This window comes from Cetorhinus maximus, chromosome 21, assembly GCF_964194155.1.
Source record: "Cetorhinus maximus chromosome 21, sCetMax3.hap1.1, whole genome shotgun sequence".
Lineage (NCBI taxonomy): Eukaryota > Metazoa > Chordata > Chondrichthyes > Lamniformes > Cetorhinidae > Cetorhinus > Cetorhinus maximus.
Window position 1 is genome coordinate 87,190,042 of NC_135899.1, and position 21,947 is coordinate 87,211,988.

The window sequence follows — 21,947 nt, forward strand, 5'->3', positions numbered from 1 at the left end:
TGCAGGCAATCAAAAGCATGGCTAAGACGGGCTGCATGCAGAAGTCATGCAAATGGTGGGGGGAGTTGTGAAGAAGCTGTGCACTATAACAAATGGGCAGGGGTAACTGTGCATTGCAACCCCCGTGCCTGTTTTGGGGGGCTATCCAATTTAGCCCCCAATGTTACTGCATTACTTTTTATACCCCAGCAATCAAATTCATCCTCAGTCTATGAAATGCATAGCTGTTTTTCTTCAATCACTCATCTCTCTACAAGCGTACATTATACTATGGCTTGAACTGATTTAGTTTTGTATCTTTGGTTTGTGCCTTTAAGGGAATAATTTAAGTGCTGGGACACAGGTGGAGACTAGGAAGCTGATGAATTACTACAGGTGTAAGTCACTGAGGTTTACACTAACAGTACAAATTGGAAGAGAAGCCCTTAGCATGCCTTGAGGGAGGGAGTGTAAGAAGGATGTGCTTCAGTTGCATTGTCATTTTTCACCCTGCCCATGCTTGTTGCAAATGTTGAAACTGAAAAGTAATGGTGTAAAAAAAATGCAGGGAGATGGCAGAGTGGTAATGTCACTGGACTAGCAATCCAGAGGCCCAGGCTAATGCTCTGGCGGTATGGGGCAATCAAACTGCTTCTAATTTATGTGTCATTAATAAACCTGGAATTAAAAGCTATCATTGATTGTTGTAAAAACCCATCGGGTTCACCAAGGTCCTTTAGGGAAGGACCTGGCTGTTCTTACCCAGTCTGGCTTACAGGTGAGTCCAGATCCACAGTAATGTGGTTGACTCTTAACTGCCGAGCTTGCCACTCAGTTCAAGGGCAACTAGGGTTGGGCAACAAATACTGTCCTTGCCAGCGACACCCACATCCCATAAAAGAATAAAGAATTAAAAAAATGTTTGATAAGGATATAAAAAATTCAGATCTGTTTGTCCATTCATGGAAATTTTGTTTTTTTATCTTCCATGATTTATCTTTGTTTTTCTCTTCTCCCCTCTTAGGGCTAACTATTGCAGGGACCTGGTTTCATAGTTGCCAGCAGCCCCCCAATACGTGACCTGGGTGATAATTCTTCATTTATCAGACTAAAAAGTTGTTGCTACTGAGGGCATCACAGCAAAGCTCAATTTTGTCCTCACTTATCGGTTACACATGGCCATTTTCAAGTAGCAACTACTGAATAGTGTTCGGGATCATGGTCTCAATATAATTTTATCCCCTTCCTAGCCCAGAGCCAATTGTAGCTCTCACCCTAACTCAGATCAGTACAGATCATGAATTAAACCTCGGGTCTTCTACATGTCAGTATTGCTTCCATATGATGAACAGTGGAATGGCGTCTAGTAAATGAATAGCTGAAGAGTACAGTCCGCAGTAGGGGAAGCCATATGTGTGTCTGAAAGATGGTGAGCAAGCAGATGCTGATGGTTGGTAAAGTCTCCAAGATAGCATCAAAGATCTTGAGGAAGATGCAGGAGCAGATGTGCGTAGTAATTGGCTTGGGAAGATGAGCAGCAATGTTGGTGGTGGAAGTGCGGAAGTGAAGTTGTCGCAGGGTGATGACGATGTTGTGTGGAAGTTCTTTGCCTCAGGGAGCCATGGAGTAGGAGTGTTTGTCTAAGGAGGGTAGCAGAAAAGGCAAACTGAGGGAACGGAATAAAGCATGGTCTATAGAATTATATAACTAAAATTAGGATCAGCTCTTTTATTTAGCCATGTCCAGAATATACCTAAAAATCAGTCTTCCTCAAGTCATAATTGGAAGCCATTTGTGGCCTGAATCTGCTACATTTACAATTTACTGGCAGTCAAAACCCTGAGGCCCTTTTATAGAGCTGTTCACCGTTACAGTCAGACATGGCACTGCAGTAAAGAAGAAATATTTATAGTTTTCAATTTTGAGTGCTTACTGAAATGTTTTGTCATGTTGATTGGATGTACAAAGCCATTGGGTTAATGGTCAGACATGTCAAGGATTCCAAAACAAAAACAGAATTACCTGGAAAAACTCAGCAGGTCTGGCAGCATCGGTGGAGAAAAAAAGAGTTGACGTTTCGAGTCCTCATTACCCTTCAGCAGAACTCAAGGATTCCTTTGATCTACCTTGACAGGAAAATGCTAGCAATGTATTAGCATAATTGTCCATTTTATAAATTAACTGCAGAGTTGAGTTCTTGGGTTGCCTTGAGAGTGAGAGGCTTAAACTTCACCTGGTTCCTTTCTTTATTATGAGAACCATTCATCTGTTTTTAAGCATCCTTTCCAAGGACAATCGCAGATATATAATGGATTTCAAACTACAGGGAGTCTGTGTGAGAAAACAATTTCTAATAACTGTCTATGCTATTCTTGTTATTTCAAATAATTTGTCTCAGACATTTAACTAAATCAAAATATGCAATTATCATAATGGATGTATAATAATTGAAATCATATGGGACATGATTATTGAGAACTTTCCTCAAAAAACATGGAAAATGTTACCAACACAGAAATGTGCCTTCACTGAATTTCTAGTGGAGAGATGGTTTAAATACAAAACTTCTGGACTATACTCCTGTTTGATATCATTATTCATGTGGGATCTTTATACTTTGAATCAGAATGCAAGTACACCAAAGTTTATTTAATCCTTGCATTAGCCCTTTAATTCTAACTATCAATTGCAGATTTAAGAAAAACACATCTGCGCAGCAATTACTTTTATAATGCGCACACTGGGCAGCTTTCCTGCTGTCATTCCAAATAAATCAGATTGGGTTAATTATTTGAGGTAAAGGATGTTGGCAGAATAATCAAACTACGTTCAGGTCCATTCTGTCACAGTCAACCTCAACAACACAATCATCCAACATCTGCAGAGAGGAACACAGTTAACTGTGCTCCTCTCCGCAGATGCTGCCAGACCTGCTGAGTTTTTCCAGGTATTTTTATTTTTATTTTGGATTTCCAGCATCCGCAGCTTTTTACTTTTAACACAATCATCCACTTTGGACTTATCAGTTGTGATTCAGTTGGTAGAACTCATATCTATGAATTGCAAGGCTTTGGGTTCAAGCCCCACTTCAGCAAGGTTGGCACCCCAGTTCAGTACTGAGGGAGTGCTGCACACTCGGAGGTGCTGTCTTTTGGATGAGATGAAACTGAGGCTTCATCTGCCTGCTCAGGTGGATGTCAAAGATCCTGCTTGAAGACGAGTGCTATCTCTGGTGTCCTGGCCAATGTTTATCCCTCAATCAACATCACAACAAACAGGTTAGCTGATCATTCTCACTTTATTGTTTGTGGCAGTTTGCTGATTGTATATTGGCTGCCGCGTTTCTTTACATTAAAACAGTGAATGCACTTCTAAAGCACTTCATTAGGTGTAAAGTACTTTGAGATGTCTGGTAGTCATGAGAAGCACAATATAAGTGTAAGTCTTTCTTTCTTTTTCAAATAAATTTGACCTCTGCTGCTACCCCTGATCTATCACTGCAACATTATCGGTTCTCCCATAGCCTGGAATCTCTGTGCAGTTCTGGCAAAATGTTGTCCTTGAGATGATAGGGGTGAGAAACAAAGATGATTCTGGGTATCAGGGATTTAGGTTCTGAGAAAAGGAGAAGGAACTTTGCCTCATTTTTCTCGGGATAGAGAAGACATCGAGATGACCTGATTCAAAATTGTAGGGGAATTGATAATGCTGATCCATGCAAGTTGTTTCCTACAGCATCAAATACAGCACCTTTCACAATCCCAGAATGTCCCAAGGCACTTTACAGCTTTTGGGATAGTTCTGAAGCGTGGTCATGGTTATAATGTAGAAATTAGTGCTGCCCGTGTAGGTATTGGGTGGAATTTTCTGGACTTGGGAACATTTTCATACATCGGAATCATTTTCGGTCCTGACCCTGTTCACATGCCTTCTGGTTCAATCTTCCAGGAGGTGGCCAATCAAGAACTCGCCTCCGAGACTATTGTCCAATCAGGATGGTGGGCAGCCTGAGGAGGCAGGAAGCCGATTCAGTGGCCCCGTTGCCAGGGTGACTGGCAACCTTCACTGCGTCTACAGAGGGGAATGCAGCAGGGGAGGGAGGGGTGCAATGGGAGTGGCTGCCACAGAACTATTGGAGACATCAGTCTCTAGGAGCACCTTACTCAGTGGAAAGCCTCTGCCAGTGGAGGACATTAACCTTGTCATTTTGTTTTGCTGTTATAGGTTAGAAAGTCTTGAACTCCCTCCCTGCTCCAACCTCCTGCTGTGCAGCTGCCTCCTCTGTGCTACCAAGGTGCTGACACAGCGTGGGGCATTTGAGTCCCAGGGAAAATTGCAATGTTGGTGGAAGATTGCAGCTGGTTGTCCAATTATCTACCTCCATTGGCTTCCTGCTGCTGCTGAGGAGTGCAACATCAGACTCAACCTGCCCCTGGGAAAAGCGGCTGAAGGCGAGAGCACATCGACACACTGGCCCAGTGCGTTTCACTGTAACTTTGCACGTCTTTTTGGCTCCAGGCTCCCCTCCTTCTACCTAGGCGCTGATCTCAGATAAATATAGGTGGTGCCAAAAATCAGGAACTCTGACAGTGCTGTGTCTTCACATAAAAGAATGCTAGACATATTTGTGTGCTGTACTTGTTTAGGCGGGACTCCAAGAGAATGGCATGATGCATTAATATTACTAAAACTGACTTTCTTTTTCTCTGACAAATCATAGACCAATGGAAATAGGGTTCTGGGGCTGAATTTTGAGCTGCTGCCAGAGCTGGGAACGGAAGTGGATGGGTGATAAAAATAGTACCGCTGGCAGGCGTGTCGTTTACCCAAGCTCCACCCGCACACACCAGGTAACTGATTAAACTATTTAGTGGCTACTTAAGGTCAATTGAGGTGGCCTGCAGTTTTCCAGTTGGCCTCCAGGTTCTCATAGGTGGCGGGGAACAGGTTGGGCTGCGTGGAGGTGGCCTCCCAGACCATGGGGGTGGAGGTGACCACTGTTCCAGGCAGACATTGAGGCCTTCCCTGCCTGCCTGGGCTCAGTAGCAGCTGCAGGATGCCCTGTATAGGGCCTCCCCCCAACACCAACGCCCCCCTCCGCAGTGGTGACTTGCCTGCCCGACGAAGTCATTTCTCAATTGAAATTTTAGAAAGTAGGAGAGACACCCCTCCTTTTGAAGCACCCTTTCCCTCATTCACCCACCTTGGCATCCTGCTGCTGCTTTCAAGCTGGGAGGCTTATGATTGACCCTCCAGCTTCGAGGGCCCACCCACCAAATTGGACAGTGGCCCCCCCACCAGCTGGGCAATAATTGACCACCCTGGGAAAAATCACAAGTGACTGTTTCCCACACAAAGCGCGGGCACCAGACCACACTCGATCCTGACTGTAGAGTTCGAAAGCCCACAGGGAAAATCCTGGCCTATTCAGTCAACTGGGTTAAGTTTGAGCAAAACAGACAAATGTAAATAGCTCCTTATAATTAAGTCGTGTTCTTATGTTCCTAAATAAACAATTAGAGGTCCTGCCAAAACTTATCCGTCTAGCCGGTTGAAAAGAAAATGAACAAATAGTTCCAGGTTTGAAACAATAATACTTCAGAATTGCTTTTTTTCTTCCTTCCAGCTTTCTCACCTCTTCTTTTGAAAGCACTGACTTATAATAGGCTGCAGCTCTGTAGATGGCCACCACCACATATACCTTGTACATGCCCCCATTCTATAGTGTGTCAGCCTTATTGGCAAGTATTGGCATCTTGCCAGCCTGGGGTAGGGGGGAAGGGGGAGGGGCAGAGAGGCATCTTATCAACTCCCACAGAAGCAAAGTTTCCATCAAGGATTACTGGATAGCGTCGAAAAGCAGTAACCCCGAGGGATTTTCTTCTTGCTTAGCCCAGGAACATCAGGAAAACCTGACATCAGTCAACTCAGCACCAACCAGTACTCAAATTTGTGATTGGTAAGATTGCACTTAAAGGAATAGAAACAAGAATCCACACCATGAACACAGGAAAATCAAAAACAAGGGAGTGCCTCCAAAAACCCGATTGGAGAATGTGAAATGGATAGAAATATTGAGCAGGGGAGAGAGAGAGACAGGATCAAAAAGAGCGAACTTAAGACAAGCTGCGTGTTTCTCTACTTATCCTTTCCATCACAATTACTGGCATCTTCCTCATGCTTAAAGGTTATCAATCATGTAATTGAGTATTTTTTTCACTGGACTTTGTTACTGCATCAATCAATTTGATTGCTGTTTGCTCAGTCATAGCCTTAGTCAATCACCATTTCAATGAAGATGTATGTGACAACTCCCATTGTGCAGTTAACTTGTTTATATTTTCCTAATCCCTGTGGATGTTTAATTCTTTCTTTCGTTTGTTTTAGTTGAATTGTCGTCAAAATCTTATTTTACATTTTGTTCAATCCAATGCTCGTTTGTAACCTATGAGTTCAGTTCCACATTGAGCTCCACAGATTCCAATTAGAAAATACTGCATATGACTGGACGTAACCCGGAAATATAAGTGTAAATTGGTTGCAGCACAGAAGGAGGCCATTTGGCCCATCCAGCCTTTACCGGCTGCCTGCAAGAGTAACTTAGCTGGTCCCCCCCCCCCCACCCCGTGCCCTTTCCCTGTAGCTGTGAAAAGCTTTTCCTTTCAGGTCCCTATCCAATTCTCTTTTGAAAGCTACAATTAAATTTGAGTCCACCACCCTTTAAAGCAGTAACCACTCACTGCTTAATGAAGTTTCCCCTCATATTGCCTTGATCCTTTTGCCAATCTCTTTAAATCTGTGTCTTCTAGTTCTCAGCCCCTTCAGTAAAGTAAACAGTTCTTATCTCCTCCATCGAAACTCTTCATGATTTTGAACACCTCTGTCAAATCTCCTCTCAATCTCCTATCCTTGAAGAGAACATCCCCAGCTTCTCCAATCGATCCTCATAACTGAAGTCCCTCATCCCTGGAACCATTCTTGTAAATCTTTTCTGCATTCTCCCAAATGCATTCACATGCTTCCTTTTTGTTGACAAAGCACAAATCAAAAATCCATTTATTGTGTTAAAATTGAATAATCAGAATGTAATTCAGTCCTTTGTTAAATTTCAGTTAAATATATAAAGGCTCACAATGCTGCAAATTTAAGCCTGTGGCAGCATTTACAGATACACTTGTTTTCCTTTACCATACTATTGGGTATTGAGAATACTGAATAGGTTTTTTGACCAAGTAAACATAAATGCTGGGCTGGTGAATTTTGCAGTTTTGTGGTATATTTTTCCAATTAATTGTGCTCCAAATTCCTTTTAAAACATTGCCTAGATCAAAGAAACTGTGTGTAAATATAATAATCTCAGTGTGTCCTAGCTCCACTGGTCTGACTGTCCAAATAACCCTTCACTCCCTTGCAGATCAAAAATCTGTCTAACTCAGCCTTGAAAATATTCAAGCTTCTTCTCTGTGTGGAAGTGAATTCCAAAGATTAACAACCCTCTACAAGAAGAAATTTCTCCTCATCCCCAACTCAGATGGTAGACCTCTTATTCTGAAACAGTGCCCCCCTAGACACCCCCACAAGGGGAAACACCTTCTCAGCATTTACCCATGTTTCAATAAGATCATCTTTTGGATTGCTCAGCTTGAGTGGGGAGAACTTGGAGAACAGCAGCATAATGTTGTCAATGATGGCAGCAGACTTTTCCCATGTTTCTTTTTAATTGCCTTGTGAACTCTGGAGTTGACTGCAATAGGCCAGGCATCGCTTTAATATTTATGTCACACCGTCTGTGGCACCATGGCAATGCTGGTCACCAGGAATGTGTGCTACAAATGATAAGAGGTACATTATGCAGCCATATTTGACTGGATGCGTTGAGCTCTCAATGACTCTCAACTGGTGGGAAGATTGCGCTAGTGACATTGGGTGGCAGCCAGGCAGAGCACCAGTCTTGGGTAACTTCAAATCAGATAGTTTTTGTCTCTGTGTCTACTCATAAAGGACAATGCATCAGATTCTATGGAAGCAAACCGTGGCGTGAGACAATGGGATAGATCTTAGACCATAAGACATAGGAGCAGAAATTAGGCCATTCGGCCCATCGAGTCTGCTCCGCCATTCAATCATGGCTAATAAGTTTTTCAACCCCATTCTCCCGCCTTCTCCCCGTAACCTTTGATCCCCTTACCAATCAAGAACCTATCTATCTCGGTCTTAAATACACTCAATGACCTGGCCTCCACAGCCTTCTGTGGCAATGAATTCCATAGATTCACCACTCTCTGGCTAAAGAAGTTTCTCCTCATCTCTGTTCTAAAAGGTCTTCCCTTTACTCTGAGGCTGTGCCCTTGGGCCCTAGTCTCTCCTACTAATGGAAACATCTTCCCCACGTCCACTCTATCTTGTCTTTGTGCAGCAGTCTGTTTCACTTTCTCCTGATAGGAAATAATAATTGGGGAGATGACTGGCTTCACCAACATCTGTTTTACATGATTGTATCAAGTCAAGATTTAACCCTGTGTGTTTATGAACATAAGAACAAGGAGCAGGATTAGGCCTTTTGGCCCCTCGAGCCTGTTCTGTCATTTTAGTGGCACTGGAGGGAAAAGAAATAATAAAACAGACATGTTGCAGTCATCTTTAACATAATTAACAATTGCTGAAAAAAAGAGACAAGCTTTGGAAGCTTTTTTGCCTTGCACTCATCAGGACAGATTTGCAAGAATACCAATTGTAAAGGGAACAACAATTTATACTGCAAGAGGAGAGAGTGCTGATCACTTGGCAAGTGGACTCTGGTAGAGGCGTTGCCATGGAGAATGCACCAGGGAACAGTTAACTGCCAAGATTTTGTGAGGATAGGTTGGCAAGTGGACTCTGCCAAATCTGCCAATGAGTTCTCTACACTGTCTACTGCAAGCCTCCCTTCACTGGTCAGTATGCGCATTGGGATTCCTATAGTTCCATGCGTTATAAAATTGGCCTTATCAGCAACCTCATAAATAGGACCAAGCCATTTGCTCATCATGGAAGCTTGATGCTGAAATAGGGTGTTTCAAAGCCATCCTGTGGGATAATGGCTATGCTGATCAGACCATTGCTTGCTGTACATCGCACAAACTCATGAACAGGCCTAAGGCCACCAGGTTTGGTCCTGAAAAGCGCCCAGTCTACCTCAGATTACCCTGGAAGGGTAAGGTGTCTCAAAAATTTGAGCAACAGGTGAAGCTTGGCTGTTTCACACCTGCTGCTATGCACCAGAGTGGTATTCTCTACAAACAGGCTGCTGCTATCAAGCTGAAAAGATATTCTGCCTATCACACAAATGAGTAATGTGGTGTATGAATTTCAGTGCCAGTGTGATGCTCTGTACATCCCAACGATTGACTGACATTTTCAGATGCACTGCAGGAATTCACCAAGCTTCCTTAGACAGCACCTTCCAAACCCATGACCACTACCACCTAAAAGGTCAAGAGCAGCAGATAAATGGGAACTCCACCACCTGAAAGTTCCACTCCAAGTCACTCACCATCCTGACTTGGAAATATATCGCTGTTCCTTCACTGTTGCTAGGTCAAAATCTTGGAACTCCCTTCCTAACAGCACTGTGGATGTGCCTACAACACATGGTCTACAGCAGTTCAAGAAGGCAGCTCACCACCACCTTCTCAGGGGCAACTAGGGATGGGCAATAAATGCTGGCCCAGCCAGCGAAGCCCACATCCCATGAATGTATAAATAAAAAAGGGAAAAAAAGCATGTCCTTTTGGCTGTTCACAACAGGCAAAGTACTGACTGTACCCAACCAGCTCTTGCTTGCAAAACTCAAAACATAGGGTGGAATCATCACAGATTTACACTAAGTGCGGTGGCCCTGCAGCCATTGAAAAGCCACCCGCGCCTTACGGCTAGTCAGGCAGGCAGAGACCTGCCCGTGAGCACCCCCTAAACGTAATGTGGTGCTGCCTGCGAAGCCTGGCAATGATGACCATGAGTGCTGCCCAAAGTAATATTGGCAAACAAACCTCGAAGTGCCAAGCGAAGCGCAGCTCACCAGGTGTACATTGCTTGTGAAACATGTCAGTGTGCAATCATGCTGACGTGCCCAGGTGACCCAGCATGGGAGGATGATCCTGGCCGGCAGGGCTTATAATAATATGCAGATATATGAAAATGAAGTTCCCGAAGTCTGGCGGCAGGAAATGTGGCCTGCCATTGCCAGGCAAAGCAGACGATTGCAAACTGGTTTTATGATGGCGTGAAACCGATTTCTGACCTTCCCACCATGTTGTCCATTCACACCCGCCACAACGCCCGATGCCAACGGGCATGGAAAATTCCGCTATAGTGTCGAACATTAGATGTGATTCTGTAATTGGACAGCACATGCTAAACAACCCTGATTGTGCTAAGAATTACACTGAAAACCAATTTAAGATTATTAGTCGGGCTAGTAGTTTGGCTCACTTATGTGTGCTAGAAACTACATATAGACCTATCCTTTGCAGACAGAAAGAGCATGTCCACGCGTTGCATCTTTTTCAACTAAACAAAAGCTTGGAGGTCAGCCATTCCCTGGTTCATTCCCCATGCCAATTCCTTGATCAATCAGAGTCGACCTGCCTGGTTTGAATTTAAACAAAAGATTGGCAGTTAACTGTTCCTTGGTGCACTCTCCATGGCAACACCTCTATCAATCAGAGTCCACTTGTGAACCAATCAACACTCTCAACTTTTGCAGTATAAATTGCTGTTTCCTTTATAATTGGTATTTTTGTGAATCTGTCCTGATGAGTGCAAAGCGAAAAGCTTTGATAGCATGTCTCTTTTTTCAGCAATACTCAAAATTCTGTACTACCAAATGACTATAGCTAACAATCCTTTGTGAAAATAGAGAATAATGTCTAATGCATCATTATAACCTTGCGCAGACTCAGAAAATGTGGGGTAGGAAAAGAATAGTATTTATAAATCCAAAGGCATTTATGAATTCCCTTCCCCATTAAAAGCTTGCACCTGCCAAGGCCCAGTGGAACAGTAACTTGGAAAATAATTTGACAAGAGGTAGAAAATGGCCCAGAAGAAACCCAAACATTGCTGTAGGGAGTTGTTTGCCCTCTGTCCTCCCGTTCCCCTCTCTCCCCAGAGTTCCTGGCATTCCATTGAACTGAAGCTCATTTTAATCCTTCACAAAGTGCTGACTGCTTTAATGCTGACAGTGTAATAGTCCCAATTCCCCGGTGAGGCTCATTTGCATATCATTTTGACTGTGTTGCAGCTAATGAGCACAACACCAGAGTTTGATATGATACAAACAAGACAAAGGCGGGCACCACCACCGCATCGTTGGTGTGTTATGTGCCAGATACAAGCCTGCTACTGTTCACTTTAAATAAAGCTTTAATGTGTTTGTCAATAGCATCTTGAGTCAATTTATATGCAAAACGAGCAACCCAGGTTCTGTCCCAAGCCTGTCAATCAGGGCACGTAAAATAACACATAGTGATATGCAATCACCTTGCTAATGACCAGATTTCATCATTAGGTGTCAGTTTTGTAGGTTAGATGGGATACAGGCATCATTCCCATAATTTTCTGCCATGTAGCTTGGATATGATTTATAATATATCATTTTGTACATTACATCATTTTCTAAATTTTCTCTTTTAAGCATGGGACCACAAATTTGAATTGTATTCCCCCCAAATTATTAAGGCAGCCGTTATTTATCCTCATTAAAGTTGAGTTTTGTAGCTCCTGAAGGGATTGTGTCTGGAGTGGAAGAGCTTCACTAGATCCGAAGATTACCTGTACAAAATAGACAGCAATTAAGAAACCAGTTCAGTGTTTTGTAAAGGGGCAACATGGATCTGTGTTATTAAACTCGATGCCGCAGTGTGTTAGAATTCAGACATCTGACTAGCTAATTAGCTGACATTTAATTCCTGGTACAGCCTAGAATTATAAGTTTCCTTAACAAGAACTTGGATTCGATTAGAAAAACATTTTAAATCCACCTGCCTCATGGATCCCTAACTTGTCCGTGTGACCAATTAGCTTTCTGGATCAATGCCTCTGGGTTAGTTAGTTCATATCACCTCTTGAGTCAGAAGTTGTAGGCTCAACTCCCACTCCAGAGCACGAAAATCAAGGCTGATACTCCAGTGCAGGACTGAGGGGGTGCCATCTTTTGGATGAGACTCCATCCAAAAGCAGCCCCGTCTATCCTGTCAAGTGCACTGTTTTGAAGACGAACTGGAGACGGCCTCAGAAGGAGTTACCACCGGCATCCTGCACAGTATTCACCTCTCAATCAACATGAGAGAAACGGGTCATTATCACATTGCTGTTTTTGGGAGCCTATTGTGCACAAATTGGCTGCTGCATTTCCTGCATCACAACAGTAGCTTCTCTTCAAAAGTATTTCACTGACTGTAAAGCACTTTGGGATGTCCTATAGTCATTAAAGGCGCTATATGTCTTTATTTTCAGGCCTAAGTCCCCAATTTCAGCAGAATGTGCACACAAGTTTCTTGATACATTCTTCTGGAGGGCAATTAGACAGTTTACCCTTATACTTCTACCAGATGTACAATATACAAGAGCAGCTGTATGGTGCTGAACATTAAGTAGTGTTGAAGCTAATGATGCAGAATTAAGATGCACTCATCTGTAAATGCTAAAAGAAGGCAGGACATTAAGACAAGATTTTGGGATAGACCCAGAAGGCATGAGCACCTAAGGACAGAGAAGGCAGTCAGTGAGGAAGTGAAACTGAGGGCTGAATGTTCCCAGCCCATTGGAGACAGTTTGGGAGGCAGGAGAGCTGGTAATTTGGCAAGGAGAGGAACCTGATGTCTCCCTGCTGCCATGGCATATTGCCAGCATTGGCAACCTCTGCAGCACAGCTGCCCACTCGGCAGCCAATTGAGCCACTTAGTGGCCCAGTTAAGGGCAACTTCCTGCCCCATGGGTATTTTACCTACTTCAGGAGTGTCCACTGTCACATGGGGTAAACTCTGGTGGATTCCCAGCTGGTTCCCGTGGGATGGGTCCTCCTTAATGGGTGGTCCATGGCCCATGGAGGGTCCTCCACTGTCGATGGCAGCCCCTGAGCCCAAGGCACCATCGTCGTAACAACCCCCCCCAAACCTGATTGCCGGGACCTGTCTGCCTGGCCCTGGCTTCCCCGAGGAGCTCAACTCTCTTTGAGGGCACCTTGTCATTGAGGCACCCTCTCCCTGGTAATGTAGCCTCACCAATGGCCACTGCTGAGGCTGCTGAGCTTCCGGCCCTCAGATTAGGCTGGTAGGTCTTGGGGATGGGCCAACATCTTCAATTATATAGGGTCTTTGGGGGGGGTGGCCTATTAATTGGCCACTGCTGGCAAAATGCCACCCGAGGGTCTTGCCCCTTGTCGGAGCCAGGCTCAGCCTTCCCAATAAACGTCTGTGCTGTGAATGAAATGCCCGGTTGTGGGTTCAGAGCTAAATGAAAGCAGAGTCTTTTATGATGCTCTTTAAGACTGATCTGCTCTCCCATTTTTATACTCTGATGCCGGGTGTAATTTTATTTGCTTTAAATGCCTTATGTTTTCATCTATGCATATTGCGTCTTCCCTGAAGGCACTGATTTCTTGCTGGGGTATAATTGTCTCATTGTTTGGAGGAGCTTGCTTTGTACAGATTGGTTCCTACATTTCAACAGTGATTACACTTCATTGGCTGTAAAAAGCTTTGAGACATCCTGAGGCTGTGAAAGGTGCAATATAAACACATGTTCTTTCTCCCTTTCATAGAGAGCGTCACTGCTGTGACCACTCTTGTCCTCAGCCAGTATCCAAGCTTATGCTCTTCCATCAAACATCATTAGATAGCAATTAGGATAAGAAAAACTGGAGGATTTCTCCCTTCCTAGCCTGGAGCCTTTTGTGCTGTCAGCTTCACTGTAATTTGCTTATGCAGCATGGACCCAGAATCAAGCCTGGGATCATTTTAGTCCAATTAGCTTAGTAATATATAGCAAAATTAGTGAGTGAAGATAATTGAATTTTTCATCAAGGCTTTGATTTGAACTGAGATGTCTTCATGCAGCTAGGGTTATAATCAAGTTGACTTTGACCTGTATATTTTTATAAGTGTGAAGATATTATACAGGTCAGAAAGGAATAAAAAGACTTCAACATTGGGAAGTTGAAAGAATGTTTTATACCGGCACTTTCATTTTGATTATTGGCCGTCTCTGAGGCATCTGTTCAGCGAAGCTATCCGTTTCTGATTCTGAGCCAGCTGCTCAGGCCCTGAATTCTGACAAATCCATGGTGACAGTTTCATTTACTTTTTTGAGCTGGGGAAAATAAAGAATCGATTTTGCAAATACACAGTTCCGCCACCTCTCTCTCTCTATCTTTAATTGCAGCACCTCTATCAAGGCTCCATCTATGTGTAATATACCGAGGGCTGTTGGACTCTGCCATTTCTTGTCAGGTCAGGCAGACGTGTAACAGTAAAGTCCTAATGGAGGTTCCAGTCTGTTTTGCGCTGGTTTGGTGAGCGTACGTCTGGTTAATACACAAGTTACAGCTGCACTTTCAATCTGTGCAGTTAGCTCATCTTGCTAATGGCCACAAGTTGAATTTTATTCATTTCGTTTTTCCTCTACCTGCTTTCAATATTTTCTTGTTTCCTCCCTATGACCTACTGATGTATTCAGTTTAAGCATTTGGTTCCTTCTTCGCCTTTTCCTAATTTAGTATTGTCAGTAGTCAGTCTTATGAACCCCTGGCTTTCAATCTACCAGCATGACATGTGTTTGTCTTTGCTCCACATTCTTCAGTCTCCTACAGGTAACGTTTCAATTTTAACACTTGCTGATACTTCAAAGCGATTTACTTCTCTCCTCTCCTGAAAGTGAGGTCTCATGATGTTGCACTCCCACCCTCCCATACCTCATGTGTGTTGGAACAAAGAAAGGAACGTGGAAACGTAGGCCGGGATTTCCGCTCCCGTCGTGGTGACGGGATTTTTCGTGATTTTCCGGTCCCATTCGGCCGCCCAGCCAAAAGTCTATTGACTCCTGGCAGGACCGGACAGTCCTGGCCGCGGCCGGTGCTGGAAATCCCGTCCATCGGAAACAGAGTGAGGCCATTTAGCCCCTCGAGTTTATTCCACCATTTTAGATCACGGCTGATCTGTCTCTTAACTCCAATTGTCATCTTAACCCTTAATGCCCTTTCCCTAACAAAATGCGAATGATCTGTCTCTTAACTCCAATTGCCATCTTAACCCTTAATGCCCTTTCCCTAACAAAATGCGAATGATCTGTCTCTTAACTCCAATTGCCATCTTAACCCTTAATGCCCTTTCCCTAACAAAATTCTAACAATCTGTTTTGAAATTTTCAATTGACACCCAGCCTGTGCAGCTTTTTAAGGGAGAGAGTTCCCTAGATTTCCACCAGCCTTCTGTGTGATGAAGTACATTCTGGCATCACCCCCTGAACGGCCTGGCTGTAATTTTAAGGTTATCCTCCTTGTCCTGGACTCCCCCCACTGGAGGAAATCATTTCTCTCTACCTCACCCTGTCGACTGCTTTAATCACCTTAAATACCTCAGTTAGATTAGAGTCTTGTCAATGAGTGTCAGCAGGCAAGTCAGATGTGTATCAGAGCTCAGCCTGATCCAGTCCTCATCTTCCATCCTCATTGTCTAGCAGGAGTCATGGGATATCCATTAGGACTCAGATCCCTGGCTGATTTTTCCCTCCCCTGTGTTGGAAATCCTACTGTCAACCTTAAACTGAGCTCAGCTAACCCAGGGCAGATTCAGCATCGGAATTGGGATCTTCCTGATCTTTTATGGACCAATTCAAAACTGGACAGTGCAATTAGCACTGATTCATGTGAAAGCTCCATATCTCTTCACTACCAATGCTGCTTTAACTCAGTTGTTACCCTCTGTTAACTTCTCTTACCTCTCCCCCGTTTTAATTACTGTTGTAGAATATATGTGTGATGATCCAAGTCATGCAAGGAATGGATTTCAATCTTGTTGTGTTAAAGGATTTGGATTAATAGGATTGCAGATGCCAGTTATTGCTAGATTGTTTCTCAGTATTTCTCTGACAGTAACACCAAGTCTGAAATTCTGTATGTTTCCAAAAGCTTTTTTTCCCCCAGCAATGTGGGATCAGTACGGTGTATGGTTCACGGTTTGACTCCTGTGCCTCTGCTGAATCAGATGGTCTCATGACGGGGGAGCAGAGCTGCCCTTGGTATCCTTGGGGACATGACTGGGGGTGGATATCTCAGCCAGGGTCCTCAATTCTGATTGCTAAAAGCATTGGCATTCATAAAGCTCATTCAGAAAAAAAAAAAATCCCACTGTAGGGAACAAAGCAAATCAGCAAAGGGCAAAGAATGCCGGCATAGTCAGAGGACATGGGTGACCCTGCCAGGTCAATAGATTGAGTGGCAGAAACCCCAGAATAGATGAAGGACTGAAAGAAGTGAATGAATTGCCTGAGGCAGAGCTAACAAAGGTAAGATAGTAAGACAGAGACTTAGATGCACAGACACACTCAGTTTTATCACTGGTCCATTGTATTAATTAGACTATTTCAATATCAAGCTCATCATTGTCAACTAATATAATTATTCCGTTTTTCTAAAGAGCACCTATAGGCAGACCAGCAGTTAATTTAAGTAATCTTTTTTCACAAATCCTACAGCATGCTGGGCTCCTCTGGGTCACTCACGCAGAGACGATAACTTCAATCAATCTCCAGCACTTGCTTTTCAGCTACATATTCCTGCATATGTAGCTTAATATCTTTCATTAACTCAGATTTCTTTTTGGAGTTAATCAAATCAGTGATGGACAAAAATTCTTATGATGAATTGTACATTTACAGGACCTTAGTGCAGTATTTTCCAGAATATTTAGACCATATGACGTAGGAGCAGAAATAGGCCATTCGGCCCGTCGAGTCTGCTCCGCCATTCAATGAGATCATGGCTGATCTGATAATCCTCAACTCCACTTTCCTGCCTTTTCCCCTTAACCTTTGATTCCCTTACTGATTAAAAATCTGCCTATCTCTGCCTTAAATATATTTAACGACCCAGCCTCTACAGCCCTCTACAGTAAAGAATTCCATAGATTAACTACCCTCTGAGAGAAGAAATTCCTCCTTATCTCTGTTTTAAATGGGCGACCCCTTACTCTGAGATTATGCCCTCTGGTCCTAGACTCTCCCACAAGGGGAAGCAACCTCTCAGCATCTACCCTCTCAAGCCCCCTAAGAATCTTACATATTGCAGTAAGGTTGCCTCTCATTCATCTAAACCCCAACGAGTACAGGCCCAACCTACTCAATCTCTCCTCATAAGAAAACCCCTCTATACCTGGAATCAATCTAGTGAACCTTCTCTGGACTGCCTCCAATGCCAGTATATCTTTCCTTAGACAAGGGGATCAAAACTGTTCACAGTATTCTAGTGCCTTGTATAGTTTTAGCAACACTTCCCTATTTTTATACTCCATTCCCTTTGAAATAAAGACCAACATTCCATTTCCCTTCCCTATTACCTGTTGAGCTTGTATGGTAGCTTTTTGGGATTCATGCACAAGGACTCCCAAATCCCTCTGTGCTGCAGCTTTCTGCAGTCTTTCTCCATTTAAATAATATTCAGCTCCTCTATTCTTCCTGCAAAAGTGCGTAACCTCACATTTTCCCACATTATATTCCATCTGCCACATTTTTGCCCACTTACTTAACCTGCCTATATCCCTCTGTAGACTCCTTGTGTCATCCTCACCACTTGCCTTCCCACCTATTTTTTTTATCATCCGCAGATTTGGCGATAGTACATTCACTTCCCTCATCTAAGTCATTAATATATATTGTAAATAATTGAGGCCCCAGCACTGATTCCAGTGGCACTCCACTGGTTACAGGTTGCCATCCTGAAAATGTCCCCCTTATCCCAACTCTCTGTCTTCTATTAGATAGCCAATCCTCTATCCATGCTAATATACAACACCGTGGGCTATTATCTTATTAAGTAGCCTTATGTGCGGTATCTTATCGAGCACCTTTTGGAAATCCAAATACACTACATCTACTGGTTTCCCTTTATCTATCTTGCTTGTTACCTCCTCAAAGAATTCTAATAAATTTGTCAGGCAAGAGTTCTGAACCAAAACTGTTCAATATAAATAGTAGATAACATTAAAAAAAAAGGATCTTCATTAATATAGTGTCTTTCACATTGTCGGGATGCTCTAAAGGGTTTTCCAGCCAGTGAAATACTTTTGAAGTATAGTCACTGTTGTTAAGTAGGAAATACACAGCAAGCTCCCACAAGCAGCCATGTGATGATGACCAGATAACCCACTTTAGTAATTTTGGTTGCAGAATAAATATTGGCCAGTACGACCTTCGTAGAAGTAATGCCATGGCATCTTTTATGTTCATCCAAGAGGGCAGACAGGGCCTTGATTTAATGTCCCATCCAAAAGACAAGGCAACATTCCCTTAGTACTTCACTGGACTGTCAGCCTAGATTTTGTGCTCAGGTCTCTGGAGTGGGCTATGCTCTTTACATTTTAGACTATTCTGCAAAACTACATTGAAGATCTTGGTTCTGTGTCATCCAAGGCCACAAAATTTGGATGCCCATATTTTCGGAATACTGGTGCTGTTTAGGGTCCAAAATGGTATCCATACTCTGCATGCGCATTTCTGGTGTGGTCAGAAATGCCATTTTGGCGAGATCATCAGATGGGCATTTTTCTGAGATGGGTCCCTCTGTCTTGGACTCTAGGGGCAGAATTTTTACGACAGCGGGATTTTACCTTCCCGCTGTCGTCAATGGGGTTTATAATGGCCCCGCCGCATTTTATGGCCCCGTCCCCGCCGAAACGGGGCTGTAAAATTCTGCCCTAGATGTGCGACTTCGTTCTTAGACAGAACATAGACCTACTCTGGTATGTGCTTAACACTTGTGTATTAGTACTACTACTACTCTCTCTCTCTTTCAAGTCCAACACCTGACTGACTAGTGTCAGTGGTACATCATCATTTATGTCATACATCAGTATATCCCTTTTATTAACTCTTCATACTACACTTCCCCCAAGTACGCTATCTACTTTTTAATAACAACCATTGACATTATATTTCTGTAACTCCCTTTTTTACAACTTCAGTTTCTACTCAATTCCAACTCCCACTCTTCCTCTCCCCAAGTCACAGTCCTGGGGAATTCAACCTCCCTCAGTATTCTTGGTCCTTGGGGAAGACGTCTTGGAGACGTGAGAGCTTTCTTCTGCATCTGGTAGGACACCATCACCTGCAGAATAGGATAACACTTTATCATCATTGCTGTCAGGAAAAGAAGAAGAGATGATTTCCCAATGATGTTTCAGGAGGACTGTCTACTTTCTGTAGGCAGTGGTAACACAGCCACACTTCTCTCTGTGCAAGGTTGCTCTATTATGGTCAATGGAAAAGATGCTGAGGATATAGAGATAAGACAGCCTCATCTTCTGTAATAGATGAATCTCCTGTAGACAATCAACTCTGGGACAAGATTGCTGTACAGGATTCCGTGGCTTCAGAAGTGCTAAAGATCCTGCCGCAGCTTCTGTACTGACCTCCAGCTCTAGAGGGAAGAAGACTTTCAGCTAGGATTGAAGTATGAATGTCAATTGATGTGCACATCTGGAAGGTACCAGCTCCTGAGCAATGTGATCCTCTATGGAATTTGACGTGGACTCAGGCTCTTCATGCACAACAGGAGATAAAGTGGCAATACATTGGTAGATTCAACGGAACTAAGATCTGAATGCGGGGAGGCAATGCGTAGTGATATTGTCACTGGACAAGTAACCCAGAGACCCAGGGTAATGCTCTGGGTTCTAATCCTACCACGACAGATGTAGAATTTGAATTCAATAAAAAATCTGGAATTAAAAGTCTAATGATGACAAAAACCATTGTTGATTGTTGTAAAAACCTATCTGGTTCACTAATGTCCTTTTAGGGAAGGAAATCTGCCATCCTTACCTGGTCTGCATGTGACTTCAGACCCATAGCAATGTGGTTGACTCTTAAATGCTCTTTGAAATGGCCTAGCAAGGCATTTGGACCAAACTGCTAAAAAGTCCAAAAGGAATGAAACTGGATGGACCACCTGGCATTGACCTAGGCACCAGAAACAACAACAGCAAACTCAGCCCTGTCGACCCTGCAAAGTCCTCCTTACTAACACCTTGTGCCAAAATTGGGAGAGCTGTCTCACAGTTTAATCAAGCAACAGCCTGACATAGTCATACTCGTGGAATCATACCTTACAGATAATGTCCCAGACACCACCATCACTATCCCTGGGTATGTCCTGTCGAACTGGCAGGACAGACCCAGCAAAAGTGGTGGCACTTTGGTATATAGTCAGGAGGGAGTTGCCCTGGGAGTCCTCAACATCGATTACAGACCACATGATGTCTCATGGCATTAGGTCAAACATGGGCAAGGAACCTCCTGCTGATTACCATGTACCGCCCTCCCTCAGCTGATGAATCAATGCTCCTCCATGTTGAACACTGCTTGGCGGAAGCACTGAGGGTGAAAAGGGTGAGAATGTACTCTGGACTTCAATGTCCATCATCAAGAATGGCTCAGTAGCACCACTACTGACCGAGCTGGCCGAATACTAAAGGACATAGCTGGTAGACTGGGTCTGCGGCAGGTGATGAGGGAACCAACAAGAGGGAAAAGTATACTTGACTTCATCCTCACCAACTTGCCTGTCAAAGATGCATCTGTCCATGTCAGTGTCAGTAGGAGTGAGGCACATTCCATGTGGAGACAAAGTCCCATCTGGATGTTTTGCAGGTGTGGGTTGGGAGCAGTGGAAAGGGAGGGGCTTTCAGCAGGCCCCCAACCCCCTTCCCAATGTCAGTCCTTCTATCAGACACTGAGTGCCTCTGGATCCCCCTCCCTCTCCATCAGGACAAGCTGGCTGTACCGTTTTACCTGTTGTGCACGCCACACGCCTGCAGCGGGGTTAATACCGGCGGTGGTGGGATGAGGCCCATGTGGTCATTAATTGGCCACTTAAGTGCGTCAATAGGCGATGGGGTTCCGGTACACCACCATCCTGCCTAATTACCTGCCCTTCCCCCCTCCAACCTCACCACCAGCGAGAGCAGAAGATTCCGCCCACTGCATGTGAAGAAGTGTGAATAAATTGGGTGGAGTCGTGCAAGATTTACCCGCCGGCCGCAATGGTGGTTTCTCACACGTATTGTCCCCTTCCCACCTAATAGATTAAGCACACCTGACATGTCGCCGTCAGGAAACCTTGACCCCATCCCCAGCGCCAAGAGCACCTCCGATGAGGACCCTGGGAGCAGCACCGTTAAAGACCCATCATGGCGCTCACCCACACCCCCCACCAGCACAGCGACACCCACCTCGGTGGGACCTCGATGTAGCATAGCCTCAGGATCACAATCTGGTGAGCACAGCACACAATCTTGTTCCACAACAGCTGGAGGCAGGGACATCCTTGGTCGCCAGCACTTGGAGGACTGCTGGAGGCAAGGAATCTGCTGAGTCTGAGTCAGATGATGAACTGTTGGACTTGGTCCTCAATCAGTTGTTGGAGCTGCAAAGACAATCACGGGAACATCAGGAAGGGATGTCTAGTGAACTCCTCAGATTGCAAGGGATGATGGAGGAGTCCATCAGCCTTCAGTCTGAGGTGATAGCGCCATCATGCCAATGTACTGAGGTCAACACCGGCAGGATGGTGACGACCTTGGGGACCTTGGTCCAGGAGATAAGTCCTTCACTTATGCGCAGGCTGAACTCCATCGCTGATGCCATAGTTGGCACCCAGCAGTGTCAACACGAGAGGGGTGCAGGGCAGCTCGATCTCACTGCAGCTCTCCCTTTTC